Source organism: Lucilia sericata, unplaced genomic scaffold (assembly GCF_015586225.1).
Source record: "Lucilia sericata isolate MDLA Ls3-8-SP2 unplaced genomic scaffold, ASM1558622v1 Contig000743F_arrow, whole genome shotgun sequence".
In the NCBI taxonomy this organism is placed as follows: Eukaryota; Metazoa; Arthropoda; class Insecta; order Diptera; family Calliphoridae; genus Lucilia; species Lucilia sericata.
The window spans coordinates 100,597-126,832 of NW_023994740.1; the positions used below are offsets into that span (position 1 = coordinate 100,597).

At 30.0% G+C, this 26,236-nt stretch overlaps 1 protein-coding gene across 15 annotated transcripts in view; it reads left to right on the forward strand.

Moving 5' to 3' along the window:
• LOC119607745 (GATA zinc finger domain-containing protein 14) overlaps positions 1 to 26,236 on the forward strand; it is a 158,847-nt gene that overhangs the window by 41,023 nt on the left and 91,588 nt on the right. Inside the window, exon 1 of one of the 15 annotated variants that reach the window (XM_037961840.1) lies at positions 16,934 to 16,986. The exons of the other annotated variants lie outside the window; for them this stretch is intronic. The gene's annotated coding sequence lies outside the window, so the exon portion shown is untranslated. Of the gene's footprint in view, positions 1 to 16,933; positions 16,987 to 26,236 lie in introns of those variants that run through there. 15 annotated transcript variants of the gene reach the window in all.

Consider the following 26,236-nt stretch of genomic DNA (forward strand, 5'->3'; position numbering starts at 1 on the left):
TGTTCTAGTTCTGTTCTAGTTCTGTTCTAGTTCTGTTCTAGTTCTGTTCTAGTTCTGTTCTAGTTCTGTTCTAGTTCTGTTCTAGTTCTGTTCTAGTTCTGTTCTAGTTCTGTTCTAGTTCTGTTCTAGTTCTGTTCTAGTTCTGTTCTAGTTCTGTTCTAGTTCTGTTCTAGTTCTATTCTAGTTCTGTTCTAGTTCTGTTCTAGTTCTGTTCTAGTTCTGTTCTAGTTCTGTTCTAGTTCTGTTCTAGTTCTGTTCTAGTTCTGTTCTATTCTAGTTCTGGTCTAGTTCTGTTTCTAGTTCTGTTCTAGTTCTGTTCTAGTTCTGTTCTTGTTCTGTTCTAGTTCTGTTCTAGTTCTGTTCTGTTCTAGTTCTGTTCTAGTTCTGTTCTGTTCTAGTTCTGTTCTAGTTCTGTTCTAGTTCTGTTCTAGTTCTGTTCTAGTTCTGTTCTAGTTCTGTTCTAGTTATGTTCTAGTTCTGTTCTAGTTCTGTTCTAGTTCTGTTCTAGTTATGTTCTAGTTCTGTTCTAGTTCTGTTCCAGTTCTGTTCTAGTTCTGTTCTAGTTCTGTTCTAGTTCTGTTCTAGTTCTGTTCTAGTTCTGTTCTAGTTCTGTTCTAGTTCTGTTCTAGTTCTGTTCTAGTTCTATTCTAGTTCTATTCTAGTTCTGTTCTAGTTCTGTTCTAGTTCTGTTCTAGTTATTCTAGTTCCGTTCTAGTTCTGTTCTAGTTCTGTTCTAGTTCTGTTCTAGTTCTGTTCTAGTCTGTTCTAGTTCTGTTCTAGTTCTGTTCTAGTTCTGTTCTAGTTCTGTTCTAGTTCTGTTTCTAGTTCTGTTCTAGTTCTGTTCTAGTTCTGTTCTAGTTCTGTTCTAGTTCTGTTCTGTTCTGTTCTAGTTCTGTTCTATTCTGTTCTAGTTCTGTTCTAGTTCTGTTCAGTTCGTTCTAGGTTCTGTTCTAGTTCTGTTCTAGTTCTGTTCTAGTTCTGTTCTAGTTCTGTGCTAGTTCTGTTCTAGTTCTGTTCTAGTTCTGTTCTAGTTCTGTTCTAGTTCTGTTCTGAGTTCTGTTCTAGTTCTGTTCTAGTTCTGTTCTAGTTCTGTTCTAGTTCTGTTCTAGTTCTGTTCTAGTTCTGTTCTAGTTCTGTTCTAGTTCTGTTCTAGTTCTGTTCTAGTTCTGTTCTAGTTCTGTTCTAGTTCTGTTCTAGTTCTGTTCTAGTTCTGTTCTATTCTGTTCTAGTTCTGTTCTAGTTCTGTTCCAGTTCTGTTCTAGTTCTGTTCTAGTTCTGTTCTAGTTCTGTTCTAGTTCCGTTTCTAGTTTCTGTTTTCTAGTTCTGTTCCAGTTCTGTTCTAGTTCTGTTCTAGTTCTGTTCTAGTCTGTTCTAGTTCTGTTCTTGTTCTTTTCTACTTCTGTTCTAGTTCTGTTCTAGTTTAGATCTATTCTAGTTTATTGTGTCCTCTGCAGCTCTTAAAGGGTTACTAGTTTATTTGCACAACAATTAAAAAGGGGTTGCCTTAAGTTCATTTCTAGTTTGATTCCTTAAGGAAAACAAACACATGTCAAATCTAATGTTTTAAGAAAAAAATCCCAAGGGAGGCTGTAGAAAAGAATTTTAGCTAAAAACCTATAAAACTAATGAACATTTTCAGAACCTTTTTTCCCAACATAATATTTATTTTCCTAGTATTTAATAGATTTTTGAGGGTATTTTGTTGATTTTCTATACAATTTTTTTTAATAGAAACAAGTTTAAGAAAAAATAATCATGAAGGTCATGTGAACTTTTATTTTACTGCAAAAAATTTAAAAGAAAAAAATTTCTTAAAAGAAATTTTTGTTAATCGAATCAAATACAGCTAATTTTTTCTTTATATTTGTGTTTATTCTTTCATCAATAACTTTAAACACAAATATTTATTAAGCAAACAAATTTGCAAGAGCAACAAGATCTACAAAAAAAAGGTCAATAATTTATTTTAATAAGATTTTGATATGGGACACCCTTATTTAACCTTTTTTTTTTCTACACAAATTGTTGTAGTTGTTGGTTTCATTTTCAATTTCAGTTGTTGTGGTTGTTGATTATATTTCAAAATCTTTTGTTTCCCTTTTCAAACAACAACCCCTCAAATATTCATACTTATACTCGTCGTTCTCGGTATGAAGTCTGTCTATCAGTTACAATGGTCACAATTCTGTCGCGTGTCCCAAATCGGAATTAATTTTTATTATATGCAGGGTTAGAAACACACACACACTTACATACATACGTACTATTTCTACTACACACTCTTAATCACATAAATTTTATTTGAATGTTTTTCTTACAATCCAATTTGGTCTTGTAGTTTTTCCATTTTTACGAAATTTTATCTTTTTACACACATTGTTCCAACATTGGTTTAGTTATTGTATTGTCGTATGCATAATGGCATCAGACATCTGTATATAAAATAATAGAAATTGTTTATATTTTTTGCCATTTTATGACCCCAATACCCTAGAAGACTTTATTTTAAGTCTTTTAAAGATTTTTCCAGCACGTTTCACAGGTCAGTTGTTGTAGGTCTGTTACTCTTACAGGGTTAATGTTTAATTATTGAGAAATTATTGAATATAGAGCATAATTGATGGCGCAGTTTAAACATGTGTCTAAATAAAATTTTCATTGTTTTTCACACTTAGTATAGTGGAAATTTATGGATATGCTTATTACTTCCTGAAAATAATTGCTTCAATATTGATGTCGAAATAAGGACGATTTTTGCCGACAAAATTTCTCGGTAATTGAAACAATTTAGTTCTCAGTGTAGTTCTAGTTCAGCTCTAGTTCAGTTCTAGTTCAGATCTAGTTCAGTTCTAGTTCAGATCTAGTTCAGATCTAGTTCAGTTCTAGTTCAGTTCTAGTTCAGCTCTAGCTCAGTTCTAGTTCAGTTCTAGTTCAGTTCTAGTTCAGATCTAGTTCAGTTCTAGTTCAGTTCTAGTTCAGTTCTAGTTCAGTTCTAGTTCAGTTCTAGTTCAGTTCTAGTTCAGTTCTAGTTCAGTCTGGGTCAGTTTCTGGTTCAGTTCTGGTTCAGTTCTAGTTCAGTTCTCGTTTCAGTTCTAGTTCAGTTCTAGTTCAGTTCTCGTTCAGTTCTAGTTCAGTTCTAGTTCAGTTCTAGTTCAGTTCTAGTTCAGTTCTAGTTCAGTTCTAGTTCAGTTCTAGTTCAGCTCTAGTTCAGTTCTAGTTCAGTTCTTTCAGTTTCAGTTCTAGTTCAGTTCTAGTTCAGTTCTAGTTCAGTTCTAGTTCAGTTTCTAGTTCAGTCTAGTTCAGTTCTAGTTTCAGTTCTAGTTCAGTTCTAGTTCAGTTCTAGTTCAGTTCAGTTCAGTTCAGTTCTAGTTCAGTTCTAGTTCAGTTCTAGTTCAGTTCTAGTTCAGTTCTAGTTCAGTTCTAGTTCAGTTCTAGTTCAGTTCTAGTTCAGTTCTAGTTCAGTTCTAGTTCAGTTCTAGTTCAGTTCTAGTTCAGTTCTAGTTCAGTTCTAGTTCAGTTCTAGTTCAGTTCTTGTTCAGTTCTAGTTCAGTTCTAGTTCAGTTCTAGTTCAGTTCTAGTTCAGTTCTAGTTCAGTTCTTGTTCAGTTCTAGTTCAGTTCTAGTTCAGTTCTAGTTCAGTTTAGTTCAGTTCTAGTTCAGTTCTAGTTCAGTTCTAGTTCAGTTCTAGTTCAGTTCTAGTTCAGTTCTAGTTCAGTTCTAGTTCAGTTCTAGTTCAGTTCTAGTTCAGTTCTAGTTCAGTTCTAGTTCAGTCTAGTTCAGTTCTAGTTCAGTTCTAGTTCAGTTCTAGTTCAGTTCTAGTTCAGTTCTAGTTCAGTTCTAGTTAAGTTCTAGTTCAGTTCTAGTTCAGTTCTAGAGTTCTAGTTCAGTTCTAGTTCAGTTCTAGTTCAGTTCTAGTTCTTTCTAGTTCAGTTCTAGTTCAGTTCTAGTTCAGTTCTAGTTCAGTTCTAGTTCAGTTCTAGTTCAGTTCTAGTTCAGTTCTAGTTCAGTTCTAGTTCAGTTCTAGTTCAGTTCTAGTTCAGTTCTAGTTCAGTTCTAGTTCAGTTCTAGTTCAGTTCTAGTTCAGTTCTAGTTAGTTCTAGTTCAGTTCTAGTTCAGTTCTAGTTCAGTTCTAGTTCAGTTCTAGTTCAGTTCTAGTTCAGTTCTAGTTCAGTTCTAGTTCAGTTCTAGTTCAGTTCTAGTTCAGTTCTAGTTCAGTTCTAGTTCAGTTCTAGTTCAGTTCTAGTTCAGTTCTAGTTCAGTTCTAGTTCAGTTCTAGTTCAGTTCTAGTTCAGTTCTAGTTCAGTTCTAGTTCAGTTCTAGTTCAGTTCTAGTTCAGTTCTAGTTCAGTTCTAGTTCAGTTCTAGTTCAGTTCTAGTTCAGTTCTAGTTCAGTTCTAGTTCAGTTCTAGTTTAGCTTTAGTTCGGTTCTAGTTCAGTTCTAGTTCAGTTCTAGTTCAGTTCTAGTTCAGTTCTAGTTCAGTTCTAGTTCAGTTCTAGTTCAGTTCTAGTTCAGTTCTAGTTCAGTTCTATTTCAGTTCTCGTTCAGTTCTAGTTCAGTTCTAGTTCAGTTCTAGTTCAGTTCTAGTTCAGTTCTAGTTCAGTTCTAGTTCAGTTCTGGTTCAGTTCTAGTTCAGTTCTAGTTCAGTTCTAGTTCAGTTCTAGTTCAGTTCTAGTTCAGTTCTAGTTCAGTTCTAGTTCAGTTCTAGTTCAGTTCTAGTTCAGTTCTAGTTCAGTTCTAGTTCAGTTCTAGTTCAGTTCTAGTTCAGTTCTAGTTCAGTTCTAGTTCAGTTCTAGTTCAGTTCTAGTTCAGTTCTAGTTCAGTTCTAGTTCAGTTCTAGTTCAGTTCTAGTTCAGTTCTAGTTCAGTTCTAGTTCAGTTCTAGTTCAGTTCTAGTTCAGTTCTAGTTCAGTTCTAGTTCAGTTCTAGTTCAGATCTAGTTCAGTTCTAGTTCAGTTCTCGTTCAGTTCTCGTTCAGTTCTAGTTCAGTTCTAGTTCAGTTCTAGTTCAGTTCTAGTTCAGTTCTAGTTCAGTTCTAGTTCAGTTCTAGTTCAGTTCTCGTTCAGTTCTAGTTCAGTTCTAGTTCAGTTCTAGTTCAGTTCTAGTTCAGTTCTAGTTCAGTTCTAGTTCAGTTCTAGTTCAGTTCTAGTTCAGTTCTAGTTCAGTTCTAGTTCAGTTCTAGTTCAGTTCTAGTTCAATTCTAGTTCAGTTCTAGTTCAGTTCTAGTTCAGTTCTAGTTCAGATCTAGTTCAGTTCTAGTTCAGTTCTAGTTCAGTTCTAGTTCAGTTCTAGTTCAGTTCTAGTTCAGTTCTAGTTCAGTTCTAGTTCAGTTCTAGTTCAGTTCTAGGTCAGTTCTAGTTCAGTTCTAGTTCAGTTCTAGTACAGTTCTAGTTCAGTTCTAGTTCTTTTCTAAAGAGAGTTAATCTTAGAGAGCATATCCTTAGCAAAAACATTAATAATTTAAATTTAGAACAATAGGAAAAAAATAAACTATTTATTATAATTATTGTGTTAACACTATAAATAAAGTCAGTTATTGTAAATTTAGTCAAGCTGTGAAAAGAAGCTTTTTTTCGCTTTTCTCCCTTGATATAGACTCCCAGTGTGAACGAATGAGTATGTGGGTATTTAATGGGTGTGTGGGTGTGAAATTCCGGGGTTTGGAAGTTTAGTATGTAAATGGAAATTGTACACACATATGTATTTACATATGTGTGTATAGATGTACATATTGGCAGATATATAGAAATCTATATTTTTGCACAATAAACGTAAAACAAGGGGAGGATATTTAAAGTTTTTTTATGAGAGAAAATTTCTAAATAATGCTAAAAATAAAGTTTGCTTAAAGCTTAAAAGTCAAAACATGTTTTATTTTAAAGCTTTGATCTTTTATATAACTTTTTATGAAGAACAGAATTTTCAAAAGCTTTTATTTAAATTGAGGAAAAAAACAAGCTTTTATTTTAAACTCTTCTATGAAATCTCAAAACATGGCTTTTATGTAAAGTTTCAATAAATATAAATTTTAAAAACTTACCAGCTTTCATTTGACCACTACTTTTTGTAATTGTAATTCCAAACCGGCCTTATTTCCAGCATAACTTGTTAAATCTTGCAGTGAAATTTGATATTTTGTTCTAAAAAAATAAAAAAAAAAAACAATAATAAGAAATAAAGTCCAATAAAGAAAATATAAAGAAACGAAGGAAAAATAAGAAGAAAAACTTCCGCTATCAGTTTGTAAGCCAATTAATAAACACATTTTCACATACACACTCGCAAAATAGTATTACATTACAATTGTTAAGATCTATTTTAATCCAATTAAAATTGGACAAAGAAAACCAATAAGAGACAAATAAATATGAGAAAAAAAAAATGACAGTAGTTGGAACAACAGGGAAATAAAGCGAGAAAGTTTAGAAAAAGCAAGCAATAGGGACAAATATTGGACGATTTGAGGTTAATTGACAGGGGAATACATAGAAAAAAGTTAAGAGGAGGTTTATCACGCAAGCTTAAATCTTTTAGTAAAAATATTTAAAAACTAACTGAATTAAAACCTGAACTAGAACTAAACTAAAATTGAACCAGAACTGAACTAGAACGAACTAGAACGAACTAGAACTGAACTAGAATTGAACTAGAACTGAAACTAGAACTGAACTAGAACTGAACTAGAACTGAACTAGAACTGAACTAGAACTGAACTAGAACTGAACTAGAACTGAACTAGAACTGAACTAGAACTGAACTAGAACTGAACTAGAACTGAACTAGAACTGAACTAGAACTGAACTAGAACTGAACTAGAACTGAACTAGAACTGAACTAGAACTGAACTAGAACTGAACTAGAACTGAACTAGAACTGAACTAGAACTGAACTAGAACTGAATTAGCTAGAACTGAACTAGAACTGAACTAGAACTGAACTAGGACTGAACTAGAACTGAACTAGAACTGAACTAGAACTGAACTAGAACTGAACTAGAACTGAACTAGAACTGAACTAGAACTGAACTAGAACTGAACTAGAACTGAACTAGAACTGAACTAGAACTGAACTAGAACTGAACTAGAACTGAACTAGAACTGAACTAGAACTGAACTAGAACTGAACTAGAACTGAACTAGAACTGAACTAGAACTGAACTAGAACTGAACTAGAACTGAACTAGAACTGAACTAGAACTGAACTAGAACTGAACTAGAACTACTAGAACTGAACTAGAACTGAACTAGAACTGAACTAGAACTGAACTAGAACTGAACTAGAACTGATTAGAACTGAACCAGAATTGAACTAGAAACAGAACTGAACTAGAACTGAACTAGAACTGAACTAGAACTGAACTAGAACTGAACAAGAACAAGACTGAACTAGAACAGAACTAGAACTGAACTAGAACTGAACTAGAACTGAACTAGAACTGAACTAGAACTGAACTAGAACTGAACTAGAACTGAACTAGAACTGAACTAGAACTGAACTATAACTGAACTAGAACTGAACTAGAACAGAACTAGAACTGAACTAGAACTGAGCTAGAACTGAACTAGAACTGAACTAGAACTGAACTAGAACTGAACTAGAACTGAACTAGAACTGAACTAGAAATGAACTAGAACTGAACTAGAACTGAACTAGAACTGAACCTAGAACTGAACTAGAACTGAACTAGAACTGAACTTGAACTGAACTAGAACTGAACTAAAACTGAACTAGAACTGAACTAGAACTGAACTAGAACTGAACTAGAACTAGAACTGAACTAACTGAACTAGAACTTAACTAGAACTGAACTAGAACTGAACTAGAACTGAACTAGAACTGAACTAGAACTGAACTAGAACTGAACTAGAACTGAACTAGAACTGAACTAGAACTGAACTAGAACTGAACTAGAACTGAACTAACACTGAACTAGAACTGAACTAGAACTGAACTAGAACAGAACTAGAACAGAACTAGAATTAGAACTGAACTACCACTGAACTACAACTGAACTACATTTAAATTACAACTGAGCTGGAACTAAACTAGAACTGGTTAGATGTGAGCAAGAACTGAATCTAATGAAAACATTTCGTTTTGAAGTATTTAATAAAGTTTCTTTAGTTTTATGATAAATTTATTGTGCATTTATGTCCAATTTGTTGAAGCCTATATAAAAATCCCTTATATTGAATTTATTTAATTTTTCCCAACGATTTAGCTCTAATAATAGGGTCTTAAAAGATGTTTTATTCTCGCCCCTAAAAGTAAACCATAAATTCCTGCTGTTTTTTATGAAGACAACTAGTATATCAATTTCAATTTCATTTAAAAAAAAAACTTAACTTCTTATTAAATCATTGACATACTTTGTCCTTTTTTTTGTCTCGCAGTAATCTTAAAACTAAATTTTCAAGAAATATTAAAAAAGAGAAACCTAAAGGTAATACAATCTTTTACATGACCTTTTTTTAGTAAACAGTTTTTTTTCGGTATTTTGGGTAAATAAATGAGTGCCAGTGACAAATATATATTTCCAATTGACTAAAAAACAAAAAACACCTGTCACAAACATCAATTGATTGAGAAAAAAGAAATAAGAATCGGTAAAAGAAACCAACAACAAAAATAATAAAATTTTTGTTTAAACATAAATTTCTATGGCTGCTTTTGTGATATTAAGAGAGAGAGAATGAAATGAAAGCGTTTGTGAAAAGAAATATTTATGAAATTTTGTTTGTGTAAGTTGGTCAAGACCAGCTAAAATAAAATGACATAATCTTGTATAAAAATATTTAAACCAAAACCATAAATATTGCAAATATATATTTTTTATAATCTTTACAAGTTAAATCTAACAAATGTTTAACTATAAAAACATCCCCTTGTAACTAAGAAACCCTATAGTTTGTGTTAAAAAATATTTAATTCGTAATGTTTTTTGGCTTTTTGCTGCGCTAAATGTGGAACTAATTTATTGTTCATTTATCTTTATTATTCAAATAAAAAGCCACCCCTTGTTTTACTAAGTAATTTACTAAAATTATGCCAAAATTCTTAACAAATGTTAGGAAAAGTTTAACACCACCACCAATAACTACTGGTGTTTACTCTATAACTTTTTTATTTAACTTAGTATTTATAACACATACTAACGATTTGCCATCGTTAAATAAGTGATCGGCAAAATGAGTTTAAATGAAACACATACTCAGTGGTTACAAAAACAATGTACTTGTTAGGCCAAGCACTCTCTTTTGAAATGCTAATACAAGCACAAAGAGTAAACCGAAGCAGTTAGAGAGCTCATTTCTTACTCTCTGTCGATGCCTGTTTTAGAGTATTCTATACAACTTGCTATTGCTTATCTTCTGGGAGTTCGTTTTGCGTTTATAAGAAAACCCGCTTAATATTTACTCCCCAGAACTCCACTTAGCTCCGTTAGCATTTCTCTCGATTCCATCATAGCCCCCGTTCCCTGCTGACTTTGGAACACCACCTATACTTTCTTAGTTTTTCTACTTAGTTTATTTATTTATTACTTTTTATTCCCTCAAAAGAAAACATTTATTTATATTAATACACAATATATTTACACTATGATTAAATTGAATAAAAGCTCAAAAAGGGATTCAAGTAAAACAACATGTCGTTATAGGTTTTTCATTTTTTTTCAGAATATAAAATGTATTGTATCCCTTTTATTTTTATTTGCAACAATTTATATAGATTTTATGTTGATTAGTTGTTGTTTTTTTATAGTAGGAATAACATCTATAAGGATTAACACAAATACGAAAGTAAAGGCACAGTGGGGTAGAAGGGTTTAAAATGACAATATTGTCAAAAAATCTATAGAAAGTTTTAACGGAAATATCACAGTTAGATCTACTACTAGAACTGAACTGGAACTCAAATAGAAGTGAGAACAAAACTAGAACAGAACTAGAACAGAACTAGAACAGAACTAGAACAAAACTAGAACAGAACTAGAACAGAACTAGAACAGAACTAGAACAGAACTAGAACAGAACTAGAACAGAACTAGAACAGAACTAGAACAGAACTAGAACAAGAACAGAACTAGAACAGAACTAGAACAGAACTAGAATAGAACTAGAACAGAAGTAGAACAGAACTAGAACAGAACTAGAACAGAACTAGAACAGAACTAGAACAGAACTAGAATAGAACTAGAATAGAACTAGAACAGAACTAGAACAGAACTAGAACAGAACTAGAACAGAACTAGAACAGAACTAGAACAGAACTAGAACAGAACTAGAACAGAACTAGAACAGAACTAGAACAGAACTAGAACAGAACTAGAACAGAACTAGAACAGAACTAGAACAGAACTAGAACAGAACTAGAACTGAACTAGAACTGAACTAGAAACTAGAATGAAATTAGAACAGAATTAGAGCAGAACTAGAACAGAACCTGTACAGAATTTAAACAGAAGTAGTTAGTAGTTAGTTAGTTAGGTAGGTAGTTAGTTGGTTAGGTAGGTAGGTAGGTAGGTAGTTAGTTAGTTAGTTAGTTAGTTAGTTAGTTAGTTAGGTTAGTTAGTTAGTTAGTTAGTTAGCTAGTTAGTTTAGTTAGTTAGTTAGTTAGTTAGTTAGTAGTCGTTTAGTTCCGTTCGTTCGTTAGTTAGTTCGTTCGTTAGTTAGTTCGTTAGTTAGTGTTAGTTAGTTAGTTCGCGTTCGTTACGTTCGTTAGATGCGTTCGTTCCGTGTAGTTCCGGTTAGTTCGATTCGTTCGGTCAGTTACCGTTCGTTACGTTCGTTTAGTTCGTTCGTTTCTTTCGTTCGTTTCGTTCCTTTCGTTCGTTCGTTCGTTCGTTAGTTCCGATTCGTTCGTTCGTTCGTTCGTTAGTTCGTTCGTTCGTTCCGTTCGTTCGTTAGTTCGTTCGTTGTTCGTTCAGTTCGTTCGTTCGTTAGTTCGTTCGATTCGTTCGTTCGTTCGTTCGTTCGTTCGTTCGTTCGTTCGTCGTTCGTTCGTTCGTTCGTTCGTTCGTTCGTCGTTCGTTCGTTTCGTTCGTTCGTTCGTTCGTTCGTTCGTTCGTTCGTTCGTTCGTTCGTTCGTTCGTTCGTTCGTTCGTTCGTTCGTTCGTTCGTTCGTTCGTTCGTTCGTTCGTTCGTTCGTTCGTCGTTCGTTCGTTCGTTCGTTCGTTCGTTCGTTCGTTCGTTCGTTCGTTCGTTCGTTCGTTCGTTCGTTCGTTCGTTCGTTCGTTTCGTTCGTTCGTTCGTTTCGTTCGTTCGTTCGTTCGTTCGTTCGTTCGTTCGTTCGTTCGTTCGTCGTTCGTTCGTTCGTTCGTTCGTTCAGTTCGTTCGTTCGCTTCTCTGCCCTCCTTCCCCTTTTCTTTTCCCCTTCCCCTTCTTCTCTCCTTTCGCTTTCCGGTCTCTTTGTCCTGTGCCTGTCGACGCTGCTGTCTTTTAGTTGTCAAATCCATTTGTCTATATTTGTTCCACTACAAACCACATACAAATGCATACATGTAGTATGTATTGATAGTGTTGCTTTTTTTAAATGCGCATAAATGTCACTTGTCACAGTATGTGGTGGGCGTTTATTGGCAACAATCTTTGGGGTGTAAAATTCTCAATTCCCTCAACTCTACACATTCAACCGTTTTCCAAACAAATGTATGAGTAAAAAGCAGCAGGATTGTGCAGAAAGAAATATTCCATAAAGAAATTGAAACGAATACATTTTTGATTTTTTACTTCTTATTCTTTGTATTGCTGCCTGCTGCCTGCTGCTGCTGTTGTTGCCTTCATCCTGCCCAGTCTACTAAACATTTCATGTTGCTACTGCTGTTTTGAGAGATTTAATAAATGTTAGTATTGCAGTTAAATTAAGTGGAAATAGTAAATGTATTGCTTATTGATTTCCATGATACCGATACAAGAAAAAATTCTGAATGAATTGGTGGCACTAGAAGCAAAAAAGTTCGGCAAATAAATAAAGCAATAGACGGAAATCATTTGCTGTGTTTTTTTTGCAAGGAAATAATGAGGATCTATAGGAAAAAAGGCCAAGAACAATTTTTTTTCTCTTTTCTATATCAAAATTTATAGTCACAAAGTTTTTTTTTTTGCTGTATGGAACAAATGATAAAAATTGCTTAACTTAAGTTTAAGTACATAAATAAGAGTTTATCTCTAATGTGGTTGGGAGAGGGGGTGGTGGAGGAAAAGGTTAAACTTCAAAGAAAATTAATAATGAAATTTGTTCAAAAAGAAATTACGACAATTGATACTTGACTACACAGGCATTTTAAATTTTATCTGTGGAAATGGAAAGGAAAATTTCATGAAAATTAGTTTAAGAACTAAACTATAGTCTGGGCTGTAGACTACTATAGACTAGACTATAGACTAGACTATAGACTAGACTATAGACTAGACTATAGACTAGACTATAGACTAGACTATAGACTAGACTATAGACTAGACTATAGACTAGACTATAGACTAGACTATAGACTAGACTATAGACTAGACTATAGACTAGACTATAGACTAGACTATAGACTAGACTATAGACTAGACTATAGACTAGACTATAGACTAGACTATAGACTAGACTATAGACTAGACTATAGACTAGACTATAGACTAGACTATAGACTAGACTATAGACTAGACTATAGACTAGACTATAGACTCGACTATAGACTAGACTATAGACTAGACTACAGACTAGACTATAGACTAGACTATAGACTAGACTATAGACTAGACTATAGACTAGACTATAGACTAGACTATAGACTAGACTATAGACTAGACTATAGACTAGACTATAGACTAGACTATAGACTAGACTATAGACTAGACTATAGACTAGACTATAGACTAGACTATAGACTAGACTATAGACTAGACTATAGACTAGACTATAGACTAGACTATAGACTAGACTATAGACTAGACTATAGACTAGACTATAGACTAGACTATAGACTAGACTATAGACTAGACTATAGACTAGACTATAGACTAGACTATAGACTAGACTATAGACTAGACTATAGACTAGACTATAGACTAGACTATAGACTAGACTATAGACTAGACTATAGACTAGACTATAGACTAGACTAGACTAGACTATAGACTAGACTATAGACTAGACTATAGACTAGACTATAGACTAGACTATAGACTAGACTATAGACTAGACTATAGACTAGACTATAGACTAGACTATAGACTAGACTATAGACTAGACTATAGACTAGACTATAGACTAGACTATAGACTAGACTATAGACTAGACTATAGACTAGACTATAGACTAGACTATAGACTAGACTATAGACTAGACTATAGACTAGACTATAGACTAGACTATAGACTAGACTATAGACTAGACTATAGACTAGACTATAGACTAGACTATAGACTAGACTATAGACTAGACTATAGACTAGACTATAGACTAGACTATAGACTAGACTATAGACTAGACTATAGACTAGACTATAGACTAGATTAGACTAGACTATAGACTAGACTATAGACTAGACTATAGACTAGACTATAGACTAGACTATAGACTAGACTATAGAGTAGACTATAGACTAGACTATAGACTAGACTATAGACTAGACTATAGACTAGACTATAGACTAGACTATAGACTAGACTATAGACTAGACTATAGACTAGACTATAGACTAGACTATAGACTAGACTATAGACTAGACTATAGACTAGACTATAGACTAGACTATAGACTAGACTATAGACTAGACTATAGACTAGACTATAGACTAGACTATAGACTAGACTATAGACTAGACTATAGACTAGACTATAGAGACTATAGACTAGACTATAGACTAGACTATAGACTAGACTATAGACTAGACTATAGACTAGACTATAGACTAGACTATAGACTAGACTATAGACTAGACTATAGACTAGACTATAGACTAGACTATAGACTAGACTATAGACTAGACTATAGACTAGACTATAGACTAGACTATAGACTAGACTATAGACTAGACTATAGACTAGACTATAGACTAGACTATAGACTAGACTATAGACTAGACTATAGACTAGACTATAGACTAGACTATAGACTAGACTATAGACTAGACTATAGACTAGACTATAGACTAGACTATAGACTAGACTATAGACTAGACTATAGACTACTATAGACTAGACTAGACTAGACTAGACTATAGACTAGACTATAGACTAGACTATAGACTAGACTATAGACTACACTATACTAGACTAGACTATAGACTAGACTATAGACTAGACTATAGACTAGACTATAGACTACACTATAGACTAGACTATAGACTAGACTATAGACTAGCACTATAAGAACTAGACATAGACTAGACTATAGACTAGACTATAGACTAGACTATAGACTACATAGACTAGACTAGACTATAGACTAGACTAGACTACTAGACTATAGACTAGACTATAGACTTAGACTAGACTATAGACTAGACTATAGACTAGACTATAGACTAGACTATAGACTAGACTATAGACTAGACTATAGACTAGACTATAGACTAGACTATAGACTAGACTGTAGACTAGACTATAGACTAGACTATAGACTAGACTATAGACGAGACTATAGACTAGACTATAGACTATACCGTAGACTAGACTATAGACTAGACTATAGACTAGACTATAGACTAGACTATAGACTATACTATAGACTAGACAATAGACTAGACTATAGACTAGACTATAGACTAGACTATATACTAGACTATAGACTAGACTATAGACTAGACTATAGACTAGACTATAGACTAGACTATAGACTAGACTATAGACTAGACTATAGACTAGACTATAGACTAGACTATAGACTATACTATAGACTAGACAATAGACTAGACTATAGACTAGACTATAGACTAGACTATACTAGACTATACTAGACTATAGACTAGACTATAGACTAGACTATAGACTAGACTATAGACTAGACTATAGACTAGACTATAGACTAGACTATAGACTAGACTATAGACTAGACTATAGACTAGACTATAGACTAGACTATAGACTAGACTATAGACTACACTATAGACTAGATTATAGACTAGACTATAGACTAGACTATAGACTAGACTATAGACTAGACTATAGACTAGACTATAGACTAGACTATAGACTAGACTATAGACTAGACTATAGACTAGACTATAGACTAGACTATAGACTAGACTATAGACTACACTATAGACTAGATTATAGACTAGACTATAGACTAGACTATAGACTAGACTATAGAATAGACTATAGACTACACTATAGACTAGATTATAGACTAGACTATATACTAGACTATAGAATAGACTATAGACAAGACTATAGACTAGACTCTGTACTGTAACCAAACTATATTCGGTAGTGTGGACTGCCCTTTCACTTTAAATTCATTTTCTTTAAGATCCTTTTACCTTTGATACCTTTTAATGATAAATTTTATTTGATTTGTTTATAAAATTCCTTCTTATTTTAAATCTACAAATAACGCACCCTTTTCCTTAAAAAACTAAAGAAATCAACGCCTAGACTTACTAAAGAAGCACACGTTTAATGATCTTTTTGTCATGACCCCAATTTCTCTAAAGTGTATAAAAATGAAAACATATTTAAATTTCTATTAATTTGTTTGCTTAAAAAACATTCACACCAAACAAAACACAGAAATTATCCTGACACAGGACACACGTCTTTTACAACCATTTAATGGTCTTCTTTTCCATCATCTACTCAACAGCAACATAAAAATAAAATTTTCTAAAAAAAGGGTGCAGCATTTAGTAGTGATACGCACGCACTTTAAGAATTAACATAAATTAACACCATTTCAACATACAATGGAGTCATGACTCCGATGATGATGATGGTGAAGAGGACTTTGAAATGTTTGTTGCTTCCTGCTAGTGTGAACACAGCCATCAAGTTACTCACGCGTTTTACGAGATAGGAATGAATAAAAAAAAACTAAACAATTACAATTATCATAAATTATACACGAAAAGAAAACGTATTACAACAAATACAATAATATAGCATTTAATAAAATTTATATCCTTATATCCCAAATAGTGACAACCTTTAAGGATTTTCATTTCAAACAAAAAAACACACACATTTGCACACAAAACATGTTCTGTTGTGAAAAAAGCAAAGAATAGAAGTTACTTTTTTATGTATAGCAAGTTGTCTTTGTATGTGTGTGTGTGTGTATGTGTTTATATGTATTTGGTTTAAAAGCTAAAACTTATGAATTTATTGTCTAATATGAAAAAGGTGAAAAGGTTAACTTTATTGTTATAAAAATGTTTAGTTATTTCTTCTACACATTCATGTTCGGGGGGGATTTGTAGGAGTATGAATATATAAATTCCCATAAACTTGGTACATTCAACATATTTATATACACCTGTAAAAACACTTGACTTGAGGTCTTGCTTAGAAAAATGCTTGGTTTTTTATACTTGTAGATGAGTGTTAAAGAAACACTCAGAAAAAGTTGATAATTCAAGTTTTTATACAGAAAATGGAACTTTATGCCATATTAAACGTTCATAAGTTACTCCATTTTGTTTCTCAGCAGCTTCTTTAAACATCCTTTGAAATACTTTATGAAAATATTTGTATTCCAGAGTTACACCATTTTGCTTATCAGCAACTTCCTTGAACATTAGAAGGTAATACTAAAGAACTTTATTCCTGAGTTAGTCCATTTTGTTTCTCATATCCGTAGCAAATACTACTAAGGTTTAGTTAATAAATTTACCATTTATTCTTTATTTTACATTTATATCTGTTTTCAAATATCACAATTATTTTTAGAGTCAAATTTGTAAAAAATTAAATATTAAAGTTCTGTTTTTCTTTTTTCTATTTTCAGGTAATTTAAACAAAAATATTTAATTAAAAATCCATTTTTAACAAATGTATTCGGCTGTAAGTAAAACAATTTTAAAAAACTATTTGATCGAGCTGTAGAAAATCAGTTCCTCTAGAAGAAAACTCATATATAGTGAGAAATCTTTTAAGATTGAAGTCTAAACTAAAGCCTGTACTATAGACTAGACTATAGTCTAGACAATAGACTATTGTCTCGACTATAGAGTAGACTATTATATCGACTATAGACTAAATTATAGCTTGGACTATAGACTAGATCATATGCTGACTATAGGCTAGATAATAGTTTGGAATATAGACCAAACTATTGTCTTGATTATAGACTAGACTAAAGTTTGGGCTATGAACTTGACTATAATTTGGACTATAGACTAGACCATATTCTAGCCTATAGACTGGACCATATTTTAGTCTATTATCTAGGCAATAGTCTAGGCTATAGACTATACTATAGTCTATACTACAGACTAGATTACAGTTTGGACTATGGACTATAGTATAGTTTGAGATATAGACTAGACTATAGTCTGGACTATGGACTAGACTATACAATAGTCTATAGACTAGATTATAGTCTGGACTATAGACTAGACTAAAGTTTGTACTACAAACAAGACTATAGTCTGGACTATAGACTAAACTATAGTCGCTGGACTATAGAGTAGACTATAGTCTGGACTATAGACTAGATAATAGTCTGGACTATAAACTAGACTACAGTCTGGACTATAGACTAGACTACAATCTGGACTATAGACTAAACTATAGTCTGGACTATAGACTAACCTATAGTCTGGACTATAGACTAAACTATAGTCTGCACTATAGACTAAACTATAGTCTGGACTATAGACTAAACTATAGTCTGGACTATAGACTAAACTATAGGCTGGACTATAGACTAAACTATAGTCTGGACTATAGACTAAACTATAGTCTGGATTATAGACTAAACTATAGTCTGGACTATAGACTAAACTATAGTCTGGACTATAGACTAAACTATAGTCTGGACTATAGACTAGACTATAATCTGGGCTATATAGTCTGAACTATAGACCAGACTATAGTCTGGACTATTGACTAGACTATAGTCCGGACTACACTAGACTACAATCTGGACTATAGACTAGAATTTAGTCTAGATTATAGACTAGATTATAGTCTGGACTGTAAACTAGACTATAGAATGGACTATAGACTAAACTATAGTCTGGACTATAGACTAAACTATAGTCTGGACTATAGACTATACTATAGTCTGGACTATACACTAGACTATAATCTGGACTATACACTAGACTATAATCTGGACTATATACTAAACTATAGTCTGGACTATAGACTAAACTATAGTTGGACTATATACCAGACAATAGGCTGAACTATAGACTAGACTATAGTCTGCCCTATAGACTAGATTATAGTCTGGACTATAAACAAGAATATAGTCTGGACCATAAACTGGACTATAGGCTATGGACTATAAACTAGACTATATGGATTATAAACTAGACTATAGTCGATGGACTATAAACTAGACTATAGTCTGGACTATAGACTAGACTGTAATCTGGGCTATATAGTCTGGACTGTAGACTAGACTATAGACTAGACTATAATCTGGACTATGGACTAGACTATAGTCTGGACTATAGACTAGTCTATAATCTGGACTATAGACTAGACTATAGTCTGGACTATAGACTAGAGTATAGCCTGGACTATAAACTAGACTATAGTCTGGACTATAGACTGAACTATAGTCTGGACTATAGAATAAACTATAGTGTGAACTATAGACTAAACTATAGTCTGGACTATAGACTAACTATAGTCTGGACTATTGACTAGACTATAGTCTGGACTATAGACTAAACTGTAGTCCTGACTATAGACTAAACTACAGTCTGGACTATAGACTAAACTATAGTCTGGACTATATAACAAACTGCACTGTAGATGAGACTATTTTCTAACAACAACTTCTTTATAGATAATTGTGTTGAAAATGTTCCCATAATTTGTGTATTCGTTTAGCTCTTTCTAAATTATTTCCTCGAGTGTTTTCTTTTTATTATTATATTTTTTTTGGGCATAATCCTCGAGATATTGTCAACACAATACAAAAAGTATTTTGTCTTTAAAATATATTACATTATTGTGTGGTATATAAGTATGTGTGTAAAAAACACACACATGCACTTGTGTGTTTACAACATATCCTGATATATACCTTAAGGTATCCCATTAGGGATATGATGATAATATGATATGCTCAAGTTCAAATTGTGCTTTGTCTAACATTCATTCTACTATTGCTGCTACAAATTCATCTGCACTTGTAGAAGTAAGAAAAAAACTCAAAAAAAAAATACTATTGTGTTGGTTATTCTAACAAATATATATTTTTAAAGGTAAAGGAGAGGCGAATTGAAGGGTAAGAGGTAACTGGTGTATAAAGTAAAGAATGTCAGTTATACGAGACCAAACAACCAACAGTTAGACAAGACAGACAGACAGTTCAAAAAAGAGCATAATAAACAAATTTGTTTTTTACGTTATTTTATTTTTCTTTATTATTATGCTTTTTATTTTTATAGTATAAATTGTGTGTGTAAAATAATTGTGGCCACAAAAATAGCACAGTAATAGGATGCTCAATTAGTAAAGAAATAAAATCTTTTTATTACTTTCCTAAAAACTTGACAAATCTTCAAGATTTGTAATAGTTTACATGAGGTAAAATAAGGAAAATTTAGTTTCGTTGTTAAAATGGCTTTTTGACATTAGGTCAACAATGTAAAATATGTATTATATTAAGTAAATAACTAGAAATCTATAAAAAGTTTATAAAAATCTTTAAAGTTTTTGTTTTTTTGAAAAGAATCCACGAAAATTTTCTTAAAATTCTATAAAATTTACAAGATTTTCAATTGTTTACATTTGAGGTAAACAATGTAAAGAATGAAAAATTATGAAAATTAGTTAATATTTAGTTAAACTATGAAATTTTATAACAAAAGTTAAAATTTTTAAAAATTTTTTACATTATGTAAACAATGTAAAAAATTGGGTAAACAATGTAAATTACGTTAAATTAGAAAATTTTGGATTGGAAAATGTTAGATTTCTTTTTAGCTTAAAAATCGAGAAGTTTTTGTATAAAATTCTTAAAACTTTACAAGATTTTGAATTGTTTACATAAGGTAAACAATGTAAAGAATTACGAAAAGTCCAGAAAATTATATAATTAAGTTAACAAATATGGTTTTTGGGTAAATGGCAACATTTTTTAAAATATTTGACATTATGTCAACAATGTAAATAATGGGCTTATACATTGTTTACTTGAGGTTAACAATGTAACCAATTGTTAAATTGCGAAAAGTTGTTATTTTTTAGTAATTAAAACAAATTTTTACTTAAAATTCTTAATATTTCTAATTGTTGACATTAGGTAAACAATGTAAACAATAACTTTTATTATGTAAAATAACTAAAATTTTGCATTTCCATGAAACAAATGCACTTTTTTAACTTATAAAAGTGAATTTGAGTCTAAAATTGTTAATTTTACCAATTGTTGACATTAAGTAAACAATATAAAGAATGACTTTTTCCTTGTAAAATAGCTAAAAATTCGTATTTCATTAAAACAAATGCATTTTGCTTTAATAAATTTATGTTTTACACTTTTTGACATTATGTCAACAATGTAAAGTATGAGTAAAATTAGGTAAATATCTACAAATGTGTTACAAATCTTGAAATTATTAGATTTTTACTACAATTCCTTCTTAGTTTCTTTAAAAAATTAAAAAATCTATGAAATTTGACATTGTTTACATAAGGTAAATAATGTAAACAATTGTTAAATGTTGAAAAGTTCTTATTTTTAGTTATTAAAACAAATTTGTGTTTAAAATTTTTAATTTTTCTTATTGTTGACATTAGGTAAACAATGTAAAGAATGATTTTTTCCATGTAAAATATCTAAAAATTCACATTTTAATAAAATAACTTAAATTTGCTTTAAAATATCTATATTTTACAGTTTTTGACATTATGTCAACAATGTAAAGTAAGGGTAAAACTGGGTAAAATCAATTAATTTATTTAAAAAACCTTAAATTTGTATCTTTTTATAACAAATCTAGGATTTTCGCTTTAAAAATATTGCATTTTCAGTATCATTTGATATTGTTTACATGGTGTAACTAATGTAAACAATAGCAAAATATAATTTTTCCTTATTTCTAAGTTTTAATTCAAAGACAATTTTAAATTTTACAATTGTTGACATTAGGTAAACCATGTAAATTATCCATTTCTTCTCCTTTTATTCTTATTTGATTAGTTTTTTTGCTATTTTTCTTATCTCCTCTATCTTACACTTATTCTAACAGTATATATGTATTGTTATCCTAACGTATCCTTTATTTTTGTTCTTATTGTCAAAGATTTTATTTTCTAAATATTATTTTTTTGTTAACTGTAAAGTGTCATCCCTTTTTCTTCTATTTTCTGCAATTTGAACTCTTATAAGAAAACAAAAAAAAAAAAAAAACGACGACAGACCTTTTTTTTTCATTTACAATTTTGCGTTAAAATGTGTAAGTGTGAGCGTACTTTTTATTTAAAAAAAAGGATACATAACAAATTGTTATGGCAACCGTGTTAAAAGGGGAAAAGCATAGCATAGAAAAAAGGGTGCCATTGTAAGACTATTAATAAGTAAGTGTGAGAAGAGTTACGGAGTCCCAGTTAGGAATGTGTTTGTGTAGTGTAAACACTTTAGCTGCTTTTATACTTTGGCTATATAATTCACTAAGAATTGTATGTTATTTTGTTGTTGTTATTTCTATTGTTTTTTTATACCAAAAGTATAATATTATGTATGTAGAAGTATAATATATAAAAAAGTTGTTTAATTTGCTGCTGGCACGCTTGACTGCTGTCAAATTGCTGTCAACAATACCACTAAATATACAAACTTACACACTCATACACACTTAGGTTTTTTTAGCAAAACTTTCGGCATAAAAGAAATCATATCAAGAACACAAAAAAACTTTGTGTTTTAAAATTCTGTTACGGTTACACCTAAATTATCGATTATTGAAAGTTTTCTTTTTGTTCTTAATTTTATGTTCTTTTACTTTTATTAGAAATTTATTTCGGAAGATTAAATTTTTGTTTAAAAGAATGAACTGGTTTTATTTAGTGTCATATCGTACATAATGAGAAAATTGATGAGAAAAAGTTTAGAAGTTTGACTTAAGACTTTCAAATTCTTTAAAATTCGTAAAACTAAAGGATTTATTGAATTGTTTACATGAGGTAAATAATGTAAACAATAGAGTAAATTTGAAAATTTTTCAATTTTAGTATTAAAACTAAATAAGTTTGCAATAAAATTAACATTAAATGACAGAAATCAAATGTTTATAAAATATTCATCATTTTTGTGTTGTTTACATTATGTCAACAATGTAAAGTTTGAGTAAAATGGGGTAAATATGTATAAAATTACCTCAAATATAAAAGATACTTTGTTTATTTTACTAAACCAAAAATTTTACTTTAAAATTTTTTAAATTTTATAGAATTTTACATTGTTTACACCAGGTAAACAATGTAAAGAATAATAAATATGCAAATAATTAAAATTTTACTATTAAAATTTAATAAAGCTTTAAGAATTTTTGATTTTTCTAATTGTTGACATTATGTAAACAATGTAAAGAATTTTTTAAATAAAATGATTTGCCTATAAAAACTACATTATTTTTTTAATTGTTTACACTATGTCAACAATGTAAAGTTTGGGTAAAATGGGGTAATAACAATAAAAATACTTTAACTATTGCAAATACTTTGTTTTTATTAACAAACCTTTAGTTTTATTTTAAAAAATTTAATGTTTTACAGAATTTTACCTAGTCTACACGAAGTAAACAATGTAAAGAATGATTTTTTACAGCTAACTGGACATTAAACTACAAAATTCTAGAAAAAGAAAGAAAATTCAATTATTTGTAAAATCCACATTATTTTTTAATTGTTTACATTATGTCAACAATGTAAATTATGGGTAAAATTGGGTAAATAAGCATTAAATTACTAAATTTTTATAAAGAACTTTAAAAATTAGAAATAGAATGTTTAGATATGAAAAATTTAAGGCGATTTGTTATTGTTTACACCATGTCGATAATGTAAACAAATAACAAAATTGTTTTTATAAGCACTTTTTTGTAACAAAAAAGTGCTTATATAATTTCGGGTAAATATAAAATTTATTAAAGTATTTTAGTTGTTTATAAGAATTACATTGTTTTTTATATTGTTTACATTATGTCAACAATGTAAATTATAGGTAATATGGGGTAAATATGCTTAAAATTGCTAAATTTGTATAAGATAACTTTAGAATTTAATCAAACCATGATGTTTTTGTTAAAATATGTTGTTTTAAGAAATTTTACATTGTTTACATTATGTCAACAATGTAAAAAAATGTTGATTTTTAAAATATTTGATTTTTTTAGTATTAACAATGAATAAAACTGGTTATTTATAAGAAATTCATTCTTTTTATATTGTTTACATTATGTCAACAATGTAAATTATAGGTAATATAGGGTAAATATGGAATAAATATGTTTAAAATTGCTAAATTTTTATAAGAAACCTTTAGAATTTAGTCAAATCATGATGTTTTTGTTAAAATATGTTTACGTTTTAAGAAATTTTATATTGTTTACATTATGTCAACAATGTCAAAAACACCGACACTTGAATTATTCAATTCTTTTTGTTATCAAAAACGAATAAGGCTTAAAAATTAAGAAAATTTTCAATTAATGACATGATGTAAACAATGTAAACAATGTTATATTTCAGGTAAATCACATTTATATATCAAATTTATTGAAATATATAAAATGTTCATGAAATTTACATTATTTTTACTTAGTTTACCTTATGTCAACAATGTAAATTAATTATAAAATTTTGTAAATATCCCTAAACTTAGAAAATTTATGTTTTAATTGATGTTTTTGCTTAAAAATCTTGCAAATTTAAATAGATTTGACATGGTTTTCTTCATATACATAAAGTAAACTTTTATATACATATAAGATTAGCTATATCTTTTACAAACTTGTAACTATTTTCTATAAAAAATCTACTATCCCTTAACCAACCATATGTATAAATTTATTAAATTATCAATATATTTATTCAAACAGCTTTGTATTAACATAAAAAAAGATGAAAAAAACATTCTAATACCATAAAGTATGTAGTACTTGTTTATTATAATTCCTTCCTAGAAATTACTACACACACTACTACTCCATTTTCATTATACCATTGTTATCAAATATTTCTAGGTTTTTTTTTCGTTCTTTTTCTCTCTTGTTAAAAAACCATTAAATTCTTATAGTGGTCTTATATATACTTATACATATGTATGTAAATATGTAAATCTATATGTAGAAAGAAATCTCTACTGTCTATATACTATAAGTATTATATGGCACAATATTTATATTATGTATATACTGATGTTACTCTCTACAGTTTGAAAAATACAAAAGAAAACGGAAACTACTGGACAAACAATTTTCTAACAATACATTTGTCTGAAAAAAAAGAAGAAAAATATTGAAAAGGAATTGTTATACATACATATGTAAACTTTTACACATATAATGATATACATACATGTATGAGTAAGGATGTCTTTTTCCAAAGACAGCCCGCCAGTCGGCCACTCTTGAGTATGTACACGTACATGGTCGGTTTAGTTTGAAATTTATAAGAAGAAATCAACAATAGAAATGATAAAGTAGACCCAGTGGTAAAATTTACTTGTTAAAGCATGAGTTTTTTTTTACATTATTGACATGAGGTAAATAATGTTAATAAAGGCAAAATTTTAAGTAATTGCCTTAGATAGTTATTAAAATATATAAAACTTTAAAAATTCAACAGTTTTTCAATTGTTGACATAATGTAAACAATGTAAAGTATGATTTTTTCCCCAAAAATTACATTTAAAACCCTAATATAATAAAGTAAATTAAAAATTTCATCAAAAATCTTTAATTTTTAATTGTTTACCTTATGTCAACAATGTAAATTTTAAGTAAAATTGGGTAAATAAGCATAAAATTACTAAATTTCTATAAAAAACTTCTTAAATTTTAGAAAAATATGATTTTTTGTTTAAGTAAATTGCAAATTTTGGATTGTTTTACATTGTTTACATGAGGTAAATAATGTAAATAATTAAAAAATTAAAATACCAAACTTTTTTTAGGGTTAAAATACAAATTGGACTTAAAACAGTTCAGTTTTTTAATTGTTGACATTATGTAAACAATGTAAAGAATTCCGTATTGCAGGTAAATAACCTATAAAAACAACATTTAATAAATAAAAATGATTTTTGATCAAAAATTAAAGATTTAGGAATTGTTTACATGATGTCAACAATGTAAACTATAAGTAAAATTGGGTAAATAAGCCTAAAATGGCTAAATTTATATAAAAACATTATTAAATTAAAACCTGATTTTTGAGTTAAGAACGTCGAAATTTTGGAGTATTTTACATTGTTTACATGAGGTAAATAATGTAAATAATTAAAAAATTTAAATTTTAAACACTTTTTAGGGTTAAAATACAAATCGGACTTTAAAAAGTTCAGTTTTTCAATTGTTGACATTATGTAATCAATGTAAAGAATTCATTATTACAGTTAAATAACCTATAATGACTATATTTAATAAACAAAATTGGTTTTTAGCCAATAATAAACGATTTAAAAATTGTTTACATGATGTCAACAATGTAAATTTTGGGTAAAATTGGGTAAATAAACTGAAAATTACTAAATTTCTATAAAATAAAGTTCTTAAATATTATAAAAACTTGATTTTTTATTTAAGAATTTGCCAAATTTTGGGGTATTTTACATTGTTTACATAAGGTAAATAATGTAAACAATTAAAAAATTAAAATTTCCTGGCTTTTTTAGGGTTAAAATCGGACTTAAAAAGTTCAGTTTTTTAATTGTTGACATTATGTAAACAATGTAAAGAATTCATTATTTCAGGTAAACAACCTATAAAGACTATATTTTATAAACAAAATTGATTTTTGACCAAAATGAACGATTTAGGAATTGTTTACATAATGTCAACAATGTAAATTTTAAGTAAAATGGGGTAAATAAGCTCTAATTCAATAAATTTCTATAATGGTCTTC